Genomic DNA, 24043 nt, shown 5'->3' with positions numbered 1-24043 from the left:
TTGTGTTTGTGAAACTGCAAATATGAACCTGTTAAGTATTTGCAGAAAGAGACTAGAGTGATTAATAAGGCAAAAGATTAGGAGCGAGGCCAATCTGGGTCCTAATCCCAGCTGAGCCACTTATGGTGTAACCTTGGAGAAGTTACTTGACCTTCATGTTTCTTAGCAAACTCTGCTGGAAATTGGATACCAGCTGGACCTCAGAGGATACCAGACACGTCTGCTGAACTCTTCCCAATTAGCAGTGTTAGAATAACAGTGAGCAGGCTTGCATTACTATTGTGGGGTATATGCACATAAATCAAGGGTTAATGACCTTCTTTCCCTTTCCTGAAAGGGCTAAACTGATCCTAAGAGGTGACCTACACACTACATGTCCTGTCCAATTGTTGGCTGTATCAAACATTAAAATAATGGTGCATATGAGGCAATTAAGATTTAAAAAGATTCCAACTCTTCCCTTCCACCCAGCATTCTTCTGCACTTCCAGCAAGGACATTTATCAGATTATCTGATTACTATGATTAGATTTATAGGCCCAGACTCTGAGCTGCATCCATGATAAACTATCTGCAGTTCTTTAATATGAGATCAGTTCTATGCAACTGGAAAAGGCAACTCCAAGAATTGGTAATCCCTTAGCTGAAGTATCAGTCTGGCCACATTTACTCCAAATGCACCTGCCAATGATCCTATGCCAGTGACTTTATATCATAAAGAAATTCCTCTTGTCAAGTGTATCCCAAAGTCCTTTCAAACAACTAAGTTATTTTCCTGAACTGAGCCTAAATTTTCCACTGGTATGCTAGTAATATTTGTTCTGCTTTTATTTAAAAGAAAAAAAAAGGAAAGGAAAGAAAGAAAAAAAATGAGATAAAGGAAAGCAAAACCACAAAGCACACCAGTCCCACATAATCCTCAGACTTCATTGTTCACTGAAGGGAGGATAGTGAGAAGAAGAGTATGCTCAATATGACTGCCATTATATATAGTTCAGACATGGTTTCATGCAGGTATCAATAAAAGAAAAATCAAAACCTAATACATAAACATGGAAGTAATTTGAAAACACAAATGATAAATCAACACCATATTATTGTATGAAATCTTCCATATTTCCTATAAAAGAGAAGATAGTTCTCCATAAATAATTAGAACAGTAGCTAATTTGGTACAGTATAATAACTAATACAAAATGTCAAAATTATCAAATTGTGAAGAAGCTGTGATGTGCAAGCTTAAATAAAATATCCAGCATTTTGGTTTTTATTGCAGTCCTCAGTCAGTACATTTGTTGTTTTTTTTGTTTATTCACAATGGTATAGAGCTGTACTTTCCAAAACAAATACACAGCACCTTTCTTACAAAAAAAAGTCTTTGAAACTCCTCTATGTGACAATACATGCCCCTTTAAGCCTTGTGGGGGAAGGAGAGTAGGGAATTCTGACAGATAACTGCTATTGTGTTGCAAAGTTCTCCATCCATTATTTACTGTTCTATTATTTTACAACCAAATTATTTTCCAGCAGAGCAATGGAGACACACACATCCTTGAGTGCAGTCTTGTTGTTAGTGCTTATTTGTCTGCTAAATAAAAAACTAATACACCTATCTTACTTCTTTTACGTCCTCTCTGTATGGGATCATGTAGGGCCATAAAAGACCTCAGTTGTTCAGTTTAACCAACAGATGACTTATCTAAATATGCAGATACAACACAGATGCAAATACTATACCAGCAAAGAAAAAGCAGAGAAGAAATGATGTCCAGATGTCCACAGTCTGATAGGATTTTTTCTGCAGTTGGTACAGCTAATGCCTCATCAATTTTTCCTCTATGCCAGGACCACCAGGTCAGCAGGATCTGCTGGTAAATTTTGTGAGGATCAGCTCTCCAGGGAAGCAGATAACATCTCAAGGTTTGGCACTCAGCATCACATCTTCTTAGATGGAAAATGTGCTGGCACATTCCTGCTGCTTTCCAAGAGATCTGGTGAACATCTACAAACATAGGATCTCTACAGGAATATGGGAAAATTTCACATTTCTGCAGTGTTTGGAAGTCCCAGTAAAATGTATCCAGGGAAATAAACCAAACTTCAGCTCATCTTCTTTGGCCCTCCTTTTCAGTGTCCCATTGCCATGATATAGTTCACAGCAAAATCTGACATTTGGTAGGCGCTACATTGTCTGTGTCAGAAAAGGTGCAAGTGCTAACTATTGAGTTGTGGTAGCATTTATTCCACCTTTCAGATTTGTAATTTTCCACCTTGTTCTACACCTGACCGAGAAACTCTCAGAAAGAACTCGTGCAGTAAATGCAGCTGCATTGGTATGCTGGAGAATACAGTTTTATGCCTGCCTTTTCTAGAAGTCCCTTGCCTGGTATGCTGACTAGGCCCCTGAAACACCATGTTACCTCTGTTTGGAATTTCAGTGTCTCATTTTCTGAATAAAAGCTAGTTACATTCCCAGCATGCAGAAACACACAGCAGTTGGATCTGCCACCCACTGTCAATATGCATAGTGAAGTATCATGCTGAATTCTTTGAAGAATTACCTTCCAGTTTTCTTAAATCAGGCACCCAACGCTAATTTCAATTTTATTCTCCTCGTGCCCTACATCCACTTCTGTAAGAGGAAGGCAAAACTTATCTCAAAGATTTTGTAAAGAAAACTGTTAATGAAGAGACAGATATCCTTGTAACCATCACACACCCATGAGAAAATTCAAACTTAACTTTTCAAAAGGGATCTAACTAAACTGCAGTGAGTGAAGTATACGTAGATGCTTCATGCAGAACACTGAGAAAGAAGCAGCATCATGTAAGCAAACACTGTTCTTCCTGTGCATCAAGTGAGGCAGAAATCCTGCAGAAAACAAAATGAGCCTGCTGGGGATATGTGGTCTGTCCTGCTCCAGGCTGCAGTGATCAGGCTCAACAGGGACCCTACAACAGCCCTGTCTGCTTTATTTCATATCCCTTCCACACACACATTAAATAAGCAAGCCACCCTGTTTTACTCTTTCCTCACTGGCCTCTGTTTTGCTGACAGTATCCTTACTTGAGAATTTCAGCCTCGGTCAGCACATCCCCACCACTGTCCTTTAAAATTTTCAGCTACAGGGAGCTCCCCACACTCCCTGTTCACATCTTTTCCTTGTAGTCCCTCTCGTTACTGTATTGCTATTTTAGCCTTGGGTTGGCCCACTCCTTTCCCTGTCTGCAATGCCAGCAGTTTCTCACACTATAAGCCCGTGTTACCAGTGAGGAGTGAGGGGAGCTCCAGCCCAAAGTCCTGCTGTTGCCAGCACCACAACAGCTGAGGAGCAGCACAGCCTGCACACGTGCCTTTGGCTTTGTGGCACACACCTCATCTCCCTCACTGAAGGGTACACTGGTGTTTGCAGTGAGGTGGAACACACTCCTCCTCTCACTGGCTGGTGGCACAAGATCTGGTCCCTCTTCATCACCTGTGCTACAGGCAGGTCTGTATTGAACACCAAACCTTGTAACAACCCTCCTGCTGACAGACTCCAGGGGCCATTGCTGTGGTGTCTTTCCAACTGATTCACTTTACCTTCCCAAGGCACCTGATCATTTAGTGTAAACCACTGTCCAACACCCTTGACAGAGATGATGTAAAAAACTAAAGGCTGTATCATAAAGGCTGTGCTGAAAATGCCAGACTAAAGGACCACCCAACCCAGTATCTCTATCACCGTCTAAGTTCACAGAGAGGAGCACAGACCAGAGCAAGATGCTTCCTCAAAAAATGCCAACATCTAAGGATTTGTATCCCTGCATGTTATAACTCCTAACAACTCTTTTAATCCATCAATTTCTCTAATTATTTATTTGAAGTCACCTATCTGGCAGATGATAACACACAGGGAGCAATCGTTTTGTTTTCCTATGCTACATTATCATGTTCTTTGCCTACCTGTCTTTACGTAGAAAAAATAATTGTCTATTTAATTATTCTTTATATTCAAACCATCCTATGTATTGATCTTTATTAGCACTCTGGTTTTCTCTGAGAGGGGAGAACTGAACTGCATCCAGCATCTAAGATGTGAGCACACAAAGAACATCTACATGCAAAACTATGTTATCTCATTTCTTTTTTTTAGTATTTTCCTAATAATTCCTGAATTCTGTCTCCTTTTTCGTGGCTACTCAGCATTGAGGTTACATTTTTATGTGCTTGTCTGTTGAAGTTCCTGAACAGTACCAGCTAGTTCAGTCTCCATCACTATGTATTTAAAGCTGAGATTGGTTCTTGCCATGTGCATGACCTTGACCCATATCTACACAAATGTCATTGTCCGTTTAATCACCTGATAATAGCATGAAAGTTTTTTGCTATTCTTCAGAAGAACCTCCTGTCTTCATTAATTTCAGTTTTACTAAGTATCACCAGCAAACTTGACTTGGCAGCCTTAATTACTTTTTTTAAAGTAATTACTATGCTAAGTCTATAAACATATACTTACAAGCAAATAGATTTTTTTCCAATAATAATGGTAAAAGTTCCCCAAAGATTAAAAATGCTTATGACATGCATTTACCTTCTTCAGTTGAAGTTCATTAATTTCTGCATGAAAATTTCAAAGCCAGATTCCAAATCTTTAACAGGAAAGGCAGCAGAAAATGTTGTCTGAATAAGAAGTGCCAGAACTCCGTATTTTTTGTTGTTTCCATCCTCAAACATTTCCCTTGCACTTTCACCACCTCTTATATCTTTTCCTATAAAATTACCTTCTTATTTTGTTACTTCCCATCTGCTCCTGTTTACATTTTTATCTTGGATTTTTCTCTTCGTTTCAGTGTCCTTCTTTTGTTTACTCTGCTTCATGAGTTTCTACCCTTCTTTTTTGCTTGTTTTGTAGGATCCTCTGCAGTTCTGTGTTTTTCCATTATTATGATTACAACCATTCCATCATTTAATGCTTATTATTTTTATTGCCGTACTGAATCAATAAACATTCCTATAAGCCCTGATGGATCTGACAAAGAGCTGAACACTTGGCCTAAGTCAGTGACAAAACATAATAGGGAAAAACAGTGGGTGTGGAACTGCAATGTAACAGCAAAAGAGTTAAGGGGAGTAAGCTGAAACCATAGTATGTCAGTCACTTGGCTCTGCTGACTGGAGATGGTACATTGTTTGAGAGGCAATGTGGAACTTCACGGAGTTGTTAGATTTTCCACCAGTATATAAGGGGGAAAAAAAGTACTTGTAGAAAATTAGTTACTGAATAAATAAAAAAATCATAGAAGAGATGCTTCAGAAGTGTAAGTCTTAGGGCAAAGCTAACGTGCCAGTTTGGTGTCATTCCCACCTAGCCCCCACTTACTCTGACATAACTGGGGAAAAGGGACACACATGTTACTGCTTGGAGATGTGTTCACAGCTGCCTTTAGGACATATTATGGAATTTGGATGTTGTCCCCTGATATTAAATCTGCCCTCAAACCTGGAAAACAGACTTTTTAATTACAACTAACATTATCTCCTTATCCTGGTTACAGAGCAGTCTGTAGTGCATTTCTCTGTCTGCCAGCTAAATTCTCCAGAACTCAGTCTTGCCTCCTTCTCTGAGTTTGATGGGACAGAAAGAGCAGAATTAAAGGAAGACACCAAGAAAATACAGCATACCAGCAAGAGGTATATCAAGTGTTTAAGACTTGCCACATTCAGCTCTGAACATCTGATAAACCAAGGAACAGCTGAGGTAAGTATGCTAATTCTTGTAGCAGCCCTGCAGGGAAAGAAGAAAAAGGGGTTCTGAGGATGTTGATGTGACATATGGGGCAGCCAGGTTGAAGTTGCTTCCAGTTTCAGAAGCAGAGGAGTAAGCATCCTTTTGGAAGGCTAAAAACCTAACTACAACACAACCTGTGGATAGAAGGCAACCTGTGGATGATTCCTCATCCAAAAAGGTAAAGTCAACCTTCTTCAAAGAATAAGTTATTTTTATTATTATATATGCTTCTCTGAAGAATAAATAATAGGAAACCTCAACCCATATAATGCAGAAGGACATCTCCACAGCAGTAACAGGTTTTCTTACCTTGGATGGGGGAACCAGGTTTTCAAGTGCTTCAGTATTTGTACTCAAAGTTAAAAACAAACAAACAAAAATAAAACAAACAAAACCCCCAAACAAATGGGGGAAAAAACGAAGCCAAAACCAAAAAAGCCACCAGACCTCCTTGATGTACAGGAAAAATAAGTGAAACAAAATCCTACATTTGTTAAGGATTCCCTAATCCCTCTAAAGAGATCTGTGTATCCTGTCCAGAGCAGCAGAAGCACTAAAGATGGAAGATCAATATAAAACAGTCAGTTTTTCTGAGCAGTGATTTTGGCATTAAAAGCTTGGAAATCGCTGCAAGAAAATTAACCTCTATGCAGTGTTCTGTAACAAAGAAATTTAAAAAAAAATTGTCTGAGCATGCTGCCTGAAAAATTACAAGAATATAACATTAAATATGAAAACAAATAAAATTCAAAGCAATCAAAGCAAACATGAATATTTTTCCTTCACAGCAGCAATGAGAAATCACATCTTGTGAGCATATAACTGATTTAGAACATAATTCTGCAGAAGCTTCCAAGAGTGTAGAAGAGACTCATGCAAGCAAAAGCTTGCATGAGTTGCATGTTCAGCAATGCCGGTAACAAACTCAGTGCACGATAATGAAGACTTTAAACCTGTTGGGCAGTAGAACAGGTTATTTTGGTATCCTTAACACCTATTCTATTTTGATGTGCTGCCAACAACGGAGTTGCAACACCTTTCTGAAGCTGATTGTGAAGCTACATTGCTTTCAGCTAAAGGAGGGTAATGTCCCTTTGTTTAAGAATAGCTGAAACAATGGAAAACCACCATCCCCAGAAGAGGTCTCTGGAGAAAATGGACAGGAATACTGGGGGGCGGTTTCCAAGGATCTGCTAAAGGTGGGAGTGGTGAAAGACCAGTTTATATAGCAAGATAATTGAGAGATTAAAAACAGAAGAAATACCCAAGGAGCACTCCAAGAGAACAGCAAAGTCATTACACAGGGCTGTTGCTGCAATTTTTCTGATACTTTATTTTTGCATAGTCTTCAAAAGAGAGACAGAAAAATAGCATGGTTGCTATGAAACTGCTTCCTGCTCTTTGGTTACTCTCTATCTACAGGATGCAAAAACAGGATGGCTCCAGAAAAAACCCAGCCACCTTCATCTCCACTGTCTTCTCCTGAAAGTGATAATACCCAAACTATAAGGAAGCTGTAGGAAAGGGTGAGGCTGTTTGCAAGAAAAAAACCCTTGAGTTGGTCTTATAACTTAGCAGGGAGAAAACTACAGATGCTTGCAAAAAGAAGTCACTTAGGAATTATGGTCTGAAGAAATTAAAGTAAGAGCTGATTATTTCACAGAAAGAATTAACCAATTTCAAAGGTTTCCTGGAAAACAAAACTCATTCCATGAGGACACTGATTGCTGGAAAGCAACAGTAACCACCCAGCCATGCAGAAAAGACAAGTATCATCACTTACTGGTGGAAACAGCAACACAGACCATCAGGGTGGCCTATATTCTGTGGAACAATTTCTCCAGAAAAAAGGAAAGTCAAAAAATAGCTTTGGCCAGCTTGAAACTTGCTAGACATTCTCAACGAATGGGATATATAGCTACACCAACCAGAAAATACCAGCATTTCTCTGCCCCATGAGTAACACACAGATATCCAGAAGGTCAAGAGCAGACCTGTGCCATGACACAAGAGCCCATTTCTTTAAGTGCAATTCTATAAGTTGCCTTGCAAGACTTCAGGAGATGTAATACTACAGTGCAAATTAATAGTTTTGGAGAGAAACAAAATAAGAGAGATTAATTTGTGAAACCTCCTGCTCTTTGTGGTTTTTGCAGTGCTGCAAAATATATTGTCAGAAGAGAAGAGTGTTCACCAGATTCTTTTTAAAGGCATCTGTCAGTCTGAATGAGACAAGGTGGGAGTGGGAAAGGGAAGGCTCTCTCCAAACAGGTGGGCAATGGACAAACAAGATTTTACTCTGGCTAGATTCAGTAGAGATACTACAGATTAATTGACAGCAGAGTAGTTTACTGCTGCATGTAGGGCTTGGATTTGTAGAGTAACAGATCACAAGAACAACAGAACTATGAACAGAAAGCAGCTAGTACTGAAGAAGATGAAAATCAATCATTGGAAGAAAAAATAATGGAAATATTAATACCCTTCTGTGAAATACCCTTCTATGAAATGGGCTACACAAATGCAGCTTTTAACATGATTCAATACCAAGATTTTCTGAAGCGCAAGGAAGCTTTGCACTTGCATTTCCTGAGTCTTTGTATTTCATCCTGTAATCTAAGTTCACTACCAGAAAAAAACCCACTTCAATCGTCTTTCACTCACCTACACTTCATTAAGTGTAATATTTTAATTCTTGTTGTTTCCAGATTAAAGTTTCCTGTTCTTAGAAGACTGTCTGAAATTCTCCTACTATCACCAAAAAACTATTGAGCAGGATTTGTGATCTCAAGCTCCTGCCTTGAAGAAAAGAGGTGCTTCATGATCATGGTAGCTACAGAAAGCAACAACAGAAAGAGCAAAAGAGACAAAACTGCCTTCTAATTATCTAAGACCCACAGAAAAACAAAATGGCTACTAAGCAAGGTGATTGGAGAAAGAAGGGATGAACTATTAGTCCAGTTTTCCTTAACACTCAATAACTACTGTTATGACTCTGAAACAGAAGGTCTCAGTACCTGTACTGCCTGCCTGGTTCTCTGCTCAGATATTACTGCCACAGTGGCCAGTCTGGATGCAATCCTCTCAGTTTATTTCTCAAGTAGGAATCTCAAATTCAAGCAATGCAATGGTAATGCTAACTCTCTCCTGCAACCACAGCTGTCCCCTTACTTTATGTAATGGTCCCCTCTCTCCCTCTTCGCCCCTTTCCACTGGAGAAGAACCAAGAAGTGTCTGATCGAGCCCCAGGCAGACACAGTTCATTCCCCTAGAAGACCCCCCCCAGCAGAGGGTTTTCCCAGAGATGTGAGCCAAGCCAGTGAAAACACATGAACTTCACTGTTTAGACCCACAGACATTACAGTACCTGTTGGCCTTTATCACTTACACAACAAAATCTATGTCTGGGAGGTCTCCTGAATTTTGCAGTTGGTTTGTTTCTGATCATCTGTTTTGCAACCACCAAGGGGTACTTGATCCCCTGCAGTCAGCTGCTTGCTTGCTAGCCAGCTGGTCCACAAAATTAGGCATCCAGTGAGAGGAGATGGGAATAAAAACATGCCAGAAAGTCACCTTCCCTCCTGTCTTCCTTTGGACGCACAGCAGAAGCATACAAAGCAGACCAGGACTGGCCAGTGAGCGCACAGTGCCCGCAGTGTTACACCACCTCGAGGTGTAGCAGTGCTCAGAGCTCTGGGAAGCGTTAGTCAATTGCACTGCAGCGGTGGCAAATGGAACCTCAGGGAGATTAAAGAGATGAAATGACCTGCTCACAGTCAGATAAGAGACATCTTGCAAAGCTAACATGTAAATCCAAACCATCAATATACCAGTTTAACACATAATAACCAGGTCACTCACCTCTTCAGTTTTTTCAAGAGTTTGTCCCTCAGAGCTGGTGTAGACCTGTAAAAGTTTGTCCCCGTTTTTTCCAGAGCGTTCTTCAATCTTTTCCAGTCTGATGCAGAGGGGTTACAGTCAGACTATTCTGAGGGCTCGCAGGTGTTGAGTAATACATTTGGTGCATGTAGCTGGGTGTGCAAGATGCAAGCTGAGCTCTGGGTGGTGGGAGTCCGAGAAAAGAGGCCGTGAACAGCCTCCCTTTGCATAACAAAGGGCCTGTGGCACCGGCCAGGGCAGAGGACACTCGGATAGCGGAGGAACCGATGGCTTCAGACTTTCACGCGCCCAGACTGTAAGGACACAAAACCCCCAGGATTTCCTTTGTTCAGGGGTCCTCCTCGGAGGGTCAGTCTCGAGCTGACTATTCCTTTGTTGAGCCAAGATTAAATTATTTTAAGGACCCACAGGTCTGAGACTCTGCTATGGGAAAGCTGGGGTCGAGCCGGTAAGGAAACCTGGTCTGACTGTGAGTGTGGTGAGTGCAGGGAGTCAAGCGGGGCACCCGTCGGCTCGCTGGAGCCGCCGCTGCGATGGGACCTCGGTCCCAGCTCAGGTGGTGTGAGACTGACCGACAGAGTGGCTCCTGGATGGTCGGACAGGAAAGTTTCCACAGGAAAGTTTCCTTAACACAGATACATATAGTAATCTGAAATTTCAGTGTAATCTTAAAGATACTTAGTCCAGGCTTTCCAGATGAAGAGCAAACAGAGGTTTCAGCTCTCCAAATATCAGTAAATTCAACACCGAGTCATCTTAGGTAGAACATGACTATGTCAACAGCCAGGACCGAGCAAAACAATTTAAAAAAATGTGCATTGTGTGGTCATCCAACCACAACCCAGAGCTCTGAGCCGAAGAGGAAAGACTCTGCTTTTTACAAATTTCATTCAACTAAATCTTTTAACTGTCTACACAGTGTTTTCATATGTGTGTTTTCTATATATCTATATATACCTAAAGCTTTTTTCCTCCCATTGATAGAGGTTTAAGAACAAAAAGTTGAAAATGTGGTCAAAGCATTTAACTGTAAGTAGTTATCAAAAGTAAATAAATCAAAGATCATGGAGACACATTTGGCAAAGAGTAGGAGGAAACTATGAAGAATTTTGCTTGAAAGAGTGTAGTCATGCTGAAGAGCAAGTTCAGACTAGTTTGGAGAGACAGTAACAAGGAAATCATGTTCACCTTGATTTATTCTGAACGAGGCCAGTGAGTGATTTCTCATTTATCATGAAAGTGATAAGTGTTCTACTCTAACTGATCCCAGCAGAATTTTCACAGCGCAACTGCTTAATGCAGAGACACAGAGATAAAATGCTGCAGGGATGTCCAGACATCACATAACCCGCGATATTCTGAGGGCTCATTCTGCCCTGACAGCGGCGGCAGAGGTCAGACGGGAGAGGGACGGTGCTTTAAAGTGGTTTGAACCGCAAACACAAATGATAGAGAGTAATAACACTCTGTCGACATGAGCACAATCATCTGTCTACGCTGTCCTCTCACAGGGAGGAAGAAGGGGGACGGTGCAGGACACATCCGAGCCCTGTTGGGAGGGATTTCTCACCTCCCTGAACACTGCACGTTGCCACTGTCATTCCTGTCAAATTTTTGCTTCCCGCGGTTTCTCTCCTCTCAGGATTTCGTTATTATTGATCTGGTGACGCCTGGGGCTCTGTCTTCAGGCAGAGCAGGTAGGGAAGGGAAAGGAGAGAGCTGAGCTGCTGGCCCGCGGTTACCAGGCTTCATCTCTGGTCCTGGTGGTCCCTCTAGAGGTAAAACAGCAGCGCTGTTTCCAAGTCTGCTTATCCACATATATCCCTGCCGAGTTGGCAAACAAGGAAAAGAGTGTGAGTTCTGAGAAGCTGGCATGTAGGTCTCATGCTCAGATTCAGCTGCTACAAATTACCAGGTTGTAGTATGTATGCATCAGGTTGCACAAACTTAACACACCTATCAGCTGAGCATGGGCTCTGCTGCTGCATTCAGTTCTGCCTCACCCCCAGCTCCCCAAACCCCAAGGCTGAAGACTTCAATAAACTAAGAATGATTATGCTTGATGGGTTATCTATTTCTTTTTCCATACATTCATTCCTTTCACCTGCAGCATGCATGTTTTCATTTTCAGACACTAAAGGGAAAACTAAAACATTTAAATGAGGACTGTTATGTGAATAAACAAAATTACATTATTGATGTTTATTGATTTTTTTATGCCCTCCAACTCAAGTTCAATTACACTCAGGAAAAATATCCAAGTGTTACTAATGAAAAACATATACACATGTGTGCACATATATATACACAAACACATATATATATAAAAGGAACATTGGATCTTTTGCTTCCTTCTCACAGTGATTGCATATTTGATCACAACAAGCTCCTCGAGAGAAGAGAGAGCAACAAAAGCTCTTTGTCTGATTGCTCTGCTGCCGATTGACAGCATTTCACAGTCTGGATGCCCAATTTCACACACACATACACACACAAACACATATGCCTTCTGCTCTGCAGTCGCACACAGTCAATGGAGCTCTAAGTCAACAGCTTGTCACTTAGTGTTACCAGATGAACTGTGTGCTTCAAATCAGCTGGGCACCCAAGGGAGTTGCACCGATTTCGCCACTGCATTTCAGGGCAGCTAAGCTGGATCCTTGGTGAAGAGTACAGAAAAAAATGTACATGTACAAACCTGGAAACCAAAGCTGACACAAGCCTGAGAGCAGTGCCTTGCATTGTGCCTAACAAGGCTGTGGCAATCTATCTGGGACTGCAGCTACGTAGTCACAGGCTGCATTACTCCAAACCTGAGCCTTTGCTATCAGCACTAGTTTCTCGCCACAACCCTTCACTAGATCCCAACCAATCTAAGCATCATGGGAGACTTTCCACGATACGCGTTGTGGAGTTAGACATTGATACCAGCTGTCTCTAACCAATATATCATTCATTACCCAGCAAAATCAAGTCTTTGTGCACATGCATCTACTGGATAAATTCATTTAAAAAAACCCAGAAAATTCTCCGGCACCCTTTAGCTGAAGTGACTAATCCCAATGGCACACACGGGATGTCCACAAATACCAGGATGGTTCTGTACCTAGAATGACAGGAGATTCAAGAATCTACTAATTCTCTTATATATGAAAATGATCCTGAATCTAAGGCAATCCCATGCATTCTCAGAGTTGAACTTACTTTCAACTTGTTGAAATTAATTTCAATCATTTCTGTTTCTTTTACAATAGCACCATGTATATTATAACTGTTTCAAGTGAGGTACTTCAAAATACTTTGCACACAAGCAAACCTGACAGGCTTCCTCACAGTAACCACCTGGCTACATTTTTGTCCACAGCACATAGAAGCACCTGGCTTTTCTTTTATACTGGGGCAAGCAGCTTCAAATCACATCACATTATCAAGAGCTTGAAAATGACCTGTAATCTGTCATAGCTTCATATTCAGTAACTCCAAGCTGAAGACTGGAACTTAAATGCCTCAGAAGCACACAAAAATTTGTGGGCATGTGGCAGTCAACATCAAATTGCTGTGAAGTAAAAGCTGCCTGTTTTTGCTGTTCTCTCCTTATTCTCATTACAATATTACTCTGACTTGGGTTTCTGCATGCAACATCTTAATTTATTTGAAACCATTACATGTACATATTAATCTACCCAGCTAATTTTGCTAACAATATTCAATGCCATCTTTTAAAATATGTGAACAGGGTTTATCCCAGATATACACCGCAAAAGGTTCTGTTAGTAGGAGTAAACCTGCAGCAATCAATAAAGAAAGTTAGGAAGAGAGCTTAGGTTTTGGTTTTTGGTTTTAATATGTTGTTTCTTTATCCTCTTTAAACCAGGACAATCTGTGAATACTACTGAAACAACAGCATCATTAGATACTATAGGAGAACTAGAAGGCAAGTGGCAGTGCTAGATTTGACAGCTCTATAAACAGAAACATTTCATTATCAGGAAAAGGGCCATGGCAAATTCAGCAAATTCCATCCCAGAGCCTTCACCATTGTTGTCCAGGGTTTCATGAGCAGAAATCACAACAGTTGCCATAGCTGTCCCTATCCATGCTCTTCCTAAATACTGGTCCTCAAAGTAGCCTGTAGCATGACATTCTCCTAAATCCATTTGCTTCATATGCAAAAAGCCTGCAGGCAGTGGGACAGTGTTTGGGAACATACTGAGGATGGAAGATTCACTAAAGGCACACTAAGGCAAGCAGCATCCTTTAGGCTTCCAAAGAGCTTCTCTTCCTGTGACAAGTGGGACACATTCAGTGATCTGGCAATTAATGCGGCCTCTAAGCCTTTTTAAATAGCATGCATACACAATTATTCAGTCTTCTGATTCTGAAGGAATTTATATTCCTCAATTATGCCATTAATATCCCAGGTAAATAAATTCTGTGAGATAGAGAGCTACTCTCCCAGATTATAGCTATTCCTACAACTGGGAACAGGAATGGTACCAGAACAGTTTCTGGTGCATGTGGCACTGAAAGTAATAAATTATTCAGTAAAGAGTATCCAGGTTTGACAACTTAAAAACAATAGCTTCTCAGTATCAAAACTTCAACTGACTTCAGCGGGAACAGAACCAAACTGTTGCAGTAACTAGCATCATATTTAAAAATCTGGATTATGGGTAGCCCTCAATTAAACCTTGGTGATAAAATACTTCTGACACATTTAAATTATGCTAATACAGTCTTTGAATGTTTTATTAATTCCACTGAGCAACCTGGCTGCTTCCCAGCCAGTTGGAAGCAGGTCAAAGCCAGGCTAGGCAATGTTTTCAGGGCGGGCTCTTGCCAGACATGAGTAATTACCCTGGAATCTTACTCCTGAGAACTCTTTCTAAATGATGTGAAAAAATAACCTACATTAAACTGCATTTTCCAAATGGTCATTTTCTCTCCATATCAGGCCCTTAGTTAAGTAAGTAGTTTAGGTGTTCATGAGAAAACCCTGGTTGTAATGATACCATATATTCTTCTACTTCAGGAAGAAGCTAAAAATAGGAAGATAAGACAAACACTGTGTTCCTCTGCAATACTGCTCAGTTCATCTAGCTGTTCATTATACAGTTAAATAAAACAGTGATGATTCCATGACACTATAAAATTAATCTTGATACACACATATAGATTTATGTTGCAAATAATCCAAATTTGGAAATAGCTGAAAAGAGGTGCATGCACTCCATACCACTTCCCCTACATCTATGTATCTACTTTTCCTACTTTGTGATCTATGGAGACTTCTCTGATCATATGCTGCTGGCTTGTTCCCTCATTTTTTCTGCCTAAAGTATGTCTTAAGAAGTGAAATGCACACTGCCATCATTAAATTTTACATCATGACTTCAGTAGTTTAATGGCAAACACAAAATCCCAGTCAAAAAGGATGGGGACAGTGAAATAATGTTTCTCCTCTTGTGAGGACGATGTTGTAGCTATGCTGGAGAGCTCTGTCAATCTGCTTTGTGTTCTGCAATCTCAAGAGTATTTCACTACTTGCCCTCACTTAACTGCAGACCATTAATCAGTCAAAAATGTATATTTTGGCTTTGGAAAGTACTCACAAACCACTAGAGAAATGCCATGAAATAATATTCAGTATTACTTAACCTGAACTCAGAAGCAAACCCAGTAGATTCTTTTATTACTTCTCCTCTGTTTTTTCTTTGAATTCAGACAATCTGTGTTATGTTTCTACAAAGTTGAGCAATAAGAATGTAATTTTATCTTTTTTAAATAATTTCAGTTTCCAACCTCCTCCATTGATGGTAAAAAAAAAAAAATAAAAATAAATCAAAGCCTTCACTGTCTTTTTGCTTCCAGTAACTACATTGATAGCTGTTCCATCTTATGTACTCCACTACATCACGTTACCCATTTGATTTCAATTTAGCATTGAGGTGAGCAAGATCTGTGGGATTTGCATCCAATGATTGCATGGCATGACTGTCACTCAGTTACTTGGGCCACAGTTAACTTCTTTACAGAACAAGGAAGTGGAACTCAAACACTGAGGATGCAGATGTTCTTATCCATAGGTAAGACCAGACTTCCATAGGCACCAATCTATGTGCTGTTGGATCAGACAGCAGCAAAAATTTGATCGATAGCAGGATCTATACAGATCATATTTAGATGTGATTGAAATAGTAAGAATATAAATTACAGAGCTTGTACTGGATTTGTCATTTTATGTCAGCTTTCAGAGGCTGTCAAAGGACAGGTGATTCCTGTTCTTATATAATGTAATTGTAGCACCAAGACATAAACAGCACAAGCAAAACCCAATAAGTGTTTTAAACTGAGATGAACTATCAGAGAAACTTTATGCCAGATCAAAGCTTTGGGTCATACAGCAACATTTTTAAACTACTTGTAGAAGTCCAAAAGTTGGACTTCACATTCTGTTAAGCTACAACCCAAATTGGTTCCAGCATCAGTGGCTCTGTGTCTGCAGCATTACACCTCTGATTTTCATAACAAAATTAATAACTTAGATTTAAGTAAAATGTGGGTGAGGTTTTTTTCTAATTTCACTTCTAGATCGTCATCACGGAAATGTTTACCTGAAATCCTTAGTACATGGTCAGGTAGTAAAACCTAACTGTTGGAAAAGTCAGTCTAATCTGACGTGTTTTTTTTCTCCACATTTAGCCCCTGTGATCTCACAGACCTGTTCATCCAGCAGTCAACATCTGATCCTGTTTGAAGAACTAACTTTTCCATGGTGACCCCGACCAAGCACAGTATCACTGTTTGAGCATAGCTTTGAATATCAGCCTCTAAGAACTTATTAGCTCATTGCCAATGCTATTTATCACCTGCTTCTGCTCTTCTCCGACTCCATGCCACCATATGACCCCAGCCCTGTTCAATCATCTGCAGCCACATATTCACACCAACATTGCTGAGATGCATTTCCCTTCACCTTCTGCGGTCCAGAGCTCTTGCTCCCCTACAACACCACAAAAACACAAAAAGCCAGTTTTGACCATGTAAACACACTGTCACAGGCTCAGGATAACTTTAAATGGCACTGTTCATGTTCACAAACCTTTAGAAGAGGATCAGAACTCAGTTCAATTCAATTCTGATGGTTAATTAAAAAAAACCAACCAGAAACCAACAATAATGCCACTTGGCTTTTATAAATCAGTAACACAGTAAATTACAAACTGCAGATGGCAAACTTGAAAGAATTCTACAAGCATTTTCAAGCAAAGAGTAATTTAGAAATTGTAACAAACATCCACAAAACAAACATCCAGCAGTATCAATCAATTTATTTATTACAAGCAATACTTACTCTAATCACAGTCACATACTAAGCAAAGTAATGGCTCAAACACAAAGATTGACTTTTGCCATCTGTTTTGAAATTGTTGGACTACCATTCAAAGAAAAAACGCAAGCTGGCATTTCATAAGACTGAGGCTATTAGTGACAGAAGAAAAATGAAGTGCTAGTTTGTTTTCTTGCCAAAGAGAATCTTGCAAAAATTTAAAATATGTAGTATGAGTGTTTCACAGATACTGTTTATTTACCATATTGATATCTCAAATTTCAATCTGAGATTTATATTGTTTTTTGATATGCAGTGTTTGCACTCAAAAAGCTAAGCAAACATGACTCCATTTTGTCAACAGCACAAAAGAGATGGTTCTTACACACTGTCCTTCAAAGTAACTCTGGAATGGGACAAGAAAACGAATATATGACTTCATTAGAAATCATGCACATGATCACAGCAACGTGCATAGCAACTAAATAGAGCCCACAGACGCACACTGACTCGACAGCACTTTTCCTCCAAGTCTGAGGTTGATTAAGGTCTCACCGATTCCTTTCACCTCTTACACAGTGGTGGTGGACATTGCCCTTCTCCTAGAGCAGAACCTGTCTTAATAATGCCTCTTTCCTTAGTGTTAGAGAAGCAGTCAGTGCTGATTAATTTCAACAGAAAAAATACCTCCTACTGAACCCTTCCTCTCACGAGGTGTTCACTACCTGTTAAGGGCACAGCTTTTATACATCTGCATATGTGTTCATCAAACAGTCCCAGAGACTCTAATTCAAAATGGGGGTCATGGTTTCAGATGGAAATTACCACTGGCAAGGAACTGTGAAACCAAACAGTTTGGCTTCATTTTAGCCTTCCATCCAGATATCCTTTCAACTGGACTGATCATTTAACAGGCTTGTTAAATCAGTCATCAGAGTTTTTTTACTGATGTCCAAGTGCATGTATGTTTCTGCCTTTTTAATAATGCAGTGGGTGTAATGAGTCACAATGTAATGAGTGAAAATAGAGTACTGACTCATGTCTGTTAAAACATGTCTCAACGAGATGTGTTGTGACGAGGTAATTATGCACTAAAGAGCATAAGATATTAAGAAGCAGAAGTGAAGGTCTACTCATCCGTGAAGCTCAAGAAAGGTACATCCACACACTGGCTAGATACAATATTGTTAATCAGCTCCTTCAACACTTGACCACGTGCCTGACAGTAAAATATATCCCAAACATACAAAAATCTCAAATTCTTTCAGCATATTGAGACGCTAAGATTACATTAGGAGCCCCTGGGCTCTGGCTATCAGAAGAATTGGCCACAGGCCTCAGACACTGATGCAGAACCAGAACCCAGACCTCACTGTGATCCACGATCATGCTGGGAAACACTATTCGTACTTACTGCAACCCCAAATCACTGACTCATCCCTAACACAACTGAATAAGGTGCAGTACTTCTAAATAATGGATCAAGGAGCACAACACTTTTAACACACATAAACCCTGGGGGATTTGGCAGGATTTACCCCAGCCACAAATCTGCTGAAATTTGCCATTCTTCATTTTTGGTCTGGTTTGTTTTGGGTTTTTTTTTTTTTGCCTCATAGACACAGAGTAAACCATGCTGTGACCCCGGCAAACATCCTGGAAGGGAGCACAACATAGACCAGCCAGCACTGAAGGGAAGCTGAAGACTACTACAGTAGCAAGGTGAACATGAGTCAACAGTATGGTCTGGCACTGAAGAGGGCTAACAGTGGCCTATGTTAACAGAACCATAGCAAAAGAATACAAAGAAGTGATTATTACCATTTATTCATCACTTGTTGAGCCACATTTAGAATACCACATACAGTTTTGGGGCCCCCTTCTCCCCCCAGTACAACAAAGACATTAAGTCATGGAGCAAATCCATCAGATGGCCACCAAAATGGTTAGAGATTGGAGCACTTGCCCTTTGAAGAGGCTGAGTGATCTGGACCTGTTCATCCCAGAGAAGATACAGCTCCAGAACGACCTTAGAATAGCCTTCCCTAACCTAAAAGGAAGTGCAGTGTTCTACACATCTCTGCCCCACCGCTGTGCACCTAAATCAGGACAGATTAAAGAAGCTCAGCAAGTCCTCTGAAAAGAGGACAATAATGGTTACTTTCAGCAGTAGCAGTTGAGTGTTCATTAGCAAGAAACTGGAACTGTGAAGTTTTCCACTACGGCCTGCTACAGAGATGAAAACCTACTAGTCATGTACTCGAACAAAAAGCACCACAAAGACCAAGTGCCCCTGCCCCAGGTCTGCATGCAGTTCTTTTCCTCGGTAGTCCCTTGCAGGCAAAAGCATTAACTTTTGTGGTACTCTGCCTGGGCTTCTAATTTGGCAGCCCTACATATTGTATTAAAAAAAAAAAAAAGAATTTTTGATGGACTCTAAGTTTGAAACGAAGAGGAACAGGCCACTTTGCCCTACCTAAATTCTGTAGACATAACTAAATCAAAACATGTTTGACAGGAACAACGGCATATTACTAACTGTTCTATCCCTCCATCCCTAAACTAACTGCACAACAAATAACCTTTACTAAATTCCAGTCAAATAAACTGAAGACTTCCAAGCAGGAAGTACATTTGCTTTAGATGCAAAATTCCTCCCGTCTGTCTTTTTAGTTACTGACAACCAAGAGTGTGACTTACAGAAAAGAACCATCCTTCAGTACAAATTACATCCACCAACACTCTTCCACTTATATGTGTTTCCTTCATCCAACACATTACCAAAAACATATACATTTATCCTAATGCCAAATAAAACATTCATGGGCACACATTTTTATAGTAGCTTCCCAGAAGATGGGAAAACATTTAAAGCCAAATTGCTCATTAAAATGCTTCATGAAAAGCATGTATCATTCTCAGATGTTTTCTCTCTTAATAGTCATATTAACTAAAGTCAACCGTTCCAAAGGATTTGGAACTATTTACCAGCTCAGTTCAAACCTATTAATCACATTTCAGTAGCTATTCTGGGAATCCAAATCCCCAGACAATTTGAAAATCTCACCCACAGAGTACCTTTAGCATTCAATACAGTCTTCACAAATACAACCCTGGAGTACTTTCTTTAGGAGACTGTCCTCATTAATGCTTCTGAAGCGTTAGGACTGTTTTACCAACATGGCACATTTCATCTACCACCACGCTGCAAAAGAGCTCTGTGAGCAATTACAGTCCTGTCTTCACGGTGATTCATTCTCTTTAATTAAATGCCCCTGAAATATTACTGCTATGAATGTCATCAGATGCAGCCTCCGTTTGAAAATAAGATGAACAAGGGCAGAACAGAAGCAGAGCTAACATTCTCAGCACCAAGAAACTCAGAAAATAAGTTTGGACAATTTTTTTTTTTAAATAATTCTCAGTTCTACAAAACTGAGATTCTTTTACATTATAACTCAAAAAGTACAGTCCTTCAAAAAATGCCTTTTAAGGAATTACCATCTCTTTATTCAGATAAGAATGACCAAGGAGCAACAACAACAAAAAAAAAAAACACAACCAAAAAACAAGAACGAATAAACAAAACCACAATTAACATAGCAACTGAGTTGTTATTTAAATATTTCTGTCAGTGCTATGTCACTCCAGAATTTAGCTACTATCCTGGGCACTGCTTACATAGCTGAAGTGTTTGATTCATCCCATTTTGCCAGTCAAGACAACCCCAAACTTCAGAGACGTATCTTATGACAATGGGCACAGAAGTAGAATAGTGTGTCAGTCTTTAGAAACTTGTACTCTGTGGCTGATGTACCATTAAAACTAAGAACAATACACCAGAAACAGATCTTTTTTTATTAGGGGGTTCTAATGTAGAGAGATGATGGTTTGCAGGATCAGAGCATTTGCTGTACTTGGCAATTACTTCCAAGTTCTTAATTTGTATTTTAAAACCCACATTTCTTTTTCCACAGGCCAAGAAGAACCACCAGAAAAACACGAGGAAAAAGCAGCTTAAGCACATAAATACATGCATCAACTCCTGAGATACCGATCTAACCTTCCAGCAACTACAAAGAGAAGCCAGCTCACCCACCACGTCTGAAACTGTGTTAGGACTATAACCTGTGAATTACAGATCCATAAATTGTAAGACTTCAGCAACATCCTCTTTAGAAGATTCCACAAAAACGATACAGGCATTTTAGTCCAGATTTCACAGGTTACATTCTAGCCTGTTTTGGATGTAGTTCAGAGTAATAATTTTTCTTGGTGAGTTCCAAGAATAACAGTGTTTCTTGCTACTTGGCACCTTTTCAAAGCACAGACAGCAGCTCTCAAAGCCAATTTCATTCCCCCCTTGAGATACATGTATTTGCTTAGGTGATCCAGGGTCATTTACAGAAAGAGGATACCAATTTCAAAATGGTTTCATAACATTTAATTCTGTTTTCTGTTCTCTCAGGTTCCATATAGCATACATACTTCACACTTTTCTGTTTCTCGCTAATGAAAACTTAAGGACTGCTACTGAAAGTCATGTTTAATTTTCTCTGTTTATTCTAAAGACTTACTGAGTTGGTTTTATTCCATCCTGACTTACATACAGAGGACTACAGTAGGAATACTTAAAGCACTGCACACAACCTTGACCATTAAAAGTAGACAAAATCTGAACCAGTCAAAAAAATACCACTGGTTAGTGCTTTTAGGATAAATTATAAAACATGCAAAGAAGCTGTATTAACCTATTCTCATTACAGCTGTGCTACTCACACTCCCATTTAAACCCCTAAATTGTGATCTTGCAAACTCTGAAAACAATCAGCCGCAGTTTGGCACTCCAAGACTGTACTCAAATCTTCCAGTCGGGGCCAATGCACCAACTGAGGTCATAGAAGGGGAGCTCCAGGATCATCTGGTCCAAACTTTCTTGGCAAAAGCATGGTCCAGACAAGATGGTCCAGCACCCTATCCAACTGAATCTTAAAAGTGTCCAACGTTGGGGAAACCACCACTTCCCTGAGGGGATTATTCCAATGGCTGATTGGTAACAGCTGAAAAGATGTATGCTTCCTGCAGATAACGACCTGGCTGTACTTAAGCACTTAGCCTTTTCAATAGGATGAGTTTCTGAATGTCTCCAGGAGAAGAAAAATGCATGCCAGGAGCAATCCTGGCCTTGGGCGGGATAATGCTCTTTCCAAACTTATGTTTTCATTGCATGAAAAGCAGATACACATGTAACTGTTCACAAGATCAGCAACTCAATTAACATAGGCTGTAATGGGAACTTGGGAAAAGTATCTGAAATAGGTAATTCCACAGCTCACTCAACTTTCTAGAGTGGCAAGTAACAGCGACATAATTGTTTTCTCAGAGCACATAGCCTTGTGAGGATGGTGTTTCCTACCCCGGTCAAAAAAGCGCACCTGAAAAATAAGCCAGCAAGTATCAATATTTTTTTTCCCCGCTTCACAGTTCATCAAGAGACTAATCCACATAGCCTTTAAAAGCTCTAGGGGGAGGTAGCAGTGCTAGTAGTCATAACAGCAGAAACATCACTTCCCTCTTTCAGCCCATTGTAACAGGTTTTTAGCATGTTGGTGTTTATTAGTTTTCCCCTCTTCATGCAGGCAACACATTTTTGAAGGCCATAAAGATTTTGTAAAAGACAAGGTCTCCGTTTGGAATCTGCTTTTGAGATTTATCTTACCCTTCAAACATACTATTTGGTATGGTCTTTCTTCGAGAATAAACAATTTAAAAACAATATATCTGCAAATATCAAAATTAGCTGGAGCATGCACTTGCCTATAACATAATGTTATAGGCATAAATTAAAACTGTCCAAAACTGCATCCTCAAAAACAAGGGTTCCCACCTATGAGCACACACCCTCAGAGGAAAGGGACTACTGCAGTTCATAGACACTCATGTTGAAAGGAACAGGCTTTTACAGTCCCCACCACAGAGTAATTAAGCTGCTTATGTCAAAAAGTTGGTTTCCATTTTCTTAATTAAAAAGAAAGGAAAAATATCTGAGCAAGAGTAGAAATGAAAAATTAAATATACTTCCTCAACATAAATTGCATCCAAAGCACTTCTTCTCCAACGCTTTGCCTTGTACCAGGTTTTACATTCTCATTAGCTGGTTGTTTGGATATTGAGAAATTCAAATACGTATGAAACACCAACTATTGCTTTTGTTTCCGTAGCAGGGGGTTACCGAGAAGTGGCGGCACCCAGGAAAAGTCTTTCTGAGCACAGAGCAGGTGCCGAGCACCTCCTGCTGACACGGGGCAGGAGCTCCCGGTCACCAGCCGCCAGGACGCGGACCTTGCGCTCGGGTGAGCGGCACAGGCTATCGACAACGGGATGTGTGCCACTGCAAACCGTCCCACTGGGATTTAGCCAGCAGGGAACAAGCGCTCGGCCGCGAAATAAATCCAACACCGGAGCCTCAGAGCTCCTGCAGCCCAGGAGGGCTGTGCGCCCCGCACTGCTCCCGGGACAGTGTGCCTGCGGGGCAAGGGCTGAGCGAGGGGCCGCCGCCACCACGTGCAAACACTGCACAGCTCAGCCAGACGGGGAGAGAACCGGGGGAAAGGGAGGGAATAAACAAACAAACAAATAAACAAAACCCCAAACTAACAAAGAAAAAGGTCTTATCCAGAGCTCGGGGCGGGGGCTGAACACCGCCGTGCTCCGGCCGGGCGAGCCCCGCCGATCGGGACAGCACAGAAACTCCACAACACTCACCCAGCCCGACCCCCTCCCGGCCCGGCCCTTTATCGGCGCGGCCGCGGAGCCTCCGCGGGCCCGAAGCCCCCCCGCGCCCGGCCAGCGAGCGCCGCGCGCTGATTGGCGATCGGCGGGCGCGCCGCGCTGTAAGGCGGTTGGCCATTGGCGGGCGGGAGGGCCGTGCTGTAAGACGGGCGGCCATTGGTGGGCGGGCGGCCGCGTGCGGGCGCTGCCCGGCTTTGTACACGCGCGGCCCTTTAACAATGGGCGCGGCGCGCGGCACCGCGTGATGGCGG

This window comes from Pipra filicauda, unplaced genomic scaffold (genome assembly GCF_003945595.2).
Source record: "Pipra filicauda isolate LSUMZ 115617 unplaced genomic scaffold, ASM394559v2 scaffold15_size4787011_pilon, whole genome shotgun sequence".
NCBI classification, from domain to species: domain Eukaryota; kingdom Metazoa; phylum Chordata; class Aves; order Passeriformes; family Pipridae; genus Pipra; species Pipra filicauda.
The sequence above is the reverse complement of the archived record's forward strand: the minus strand, read 5'-3'. Positions refer to the sequence as shown.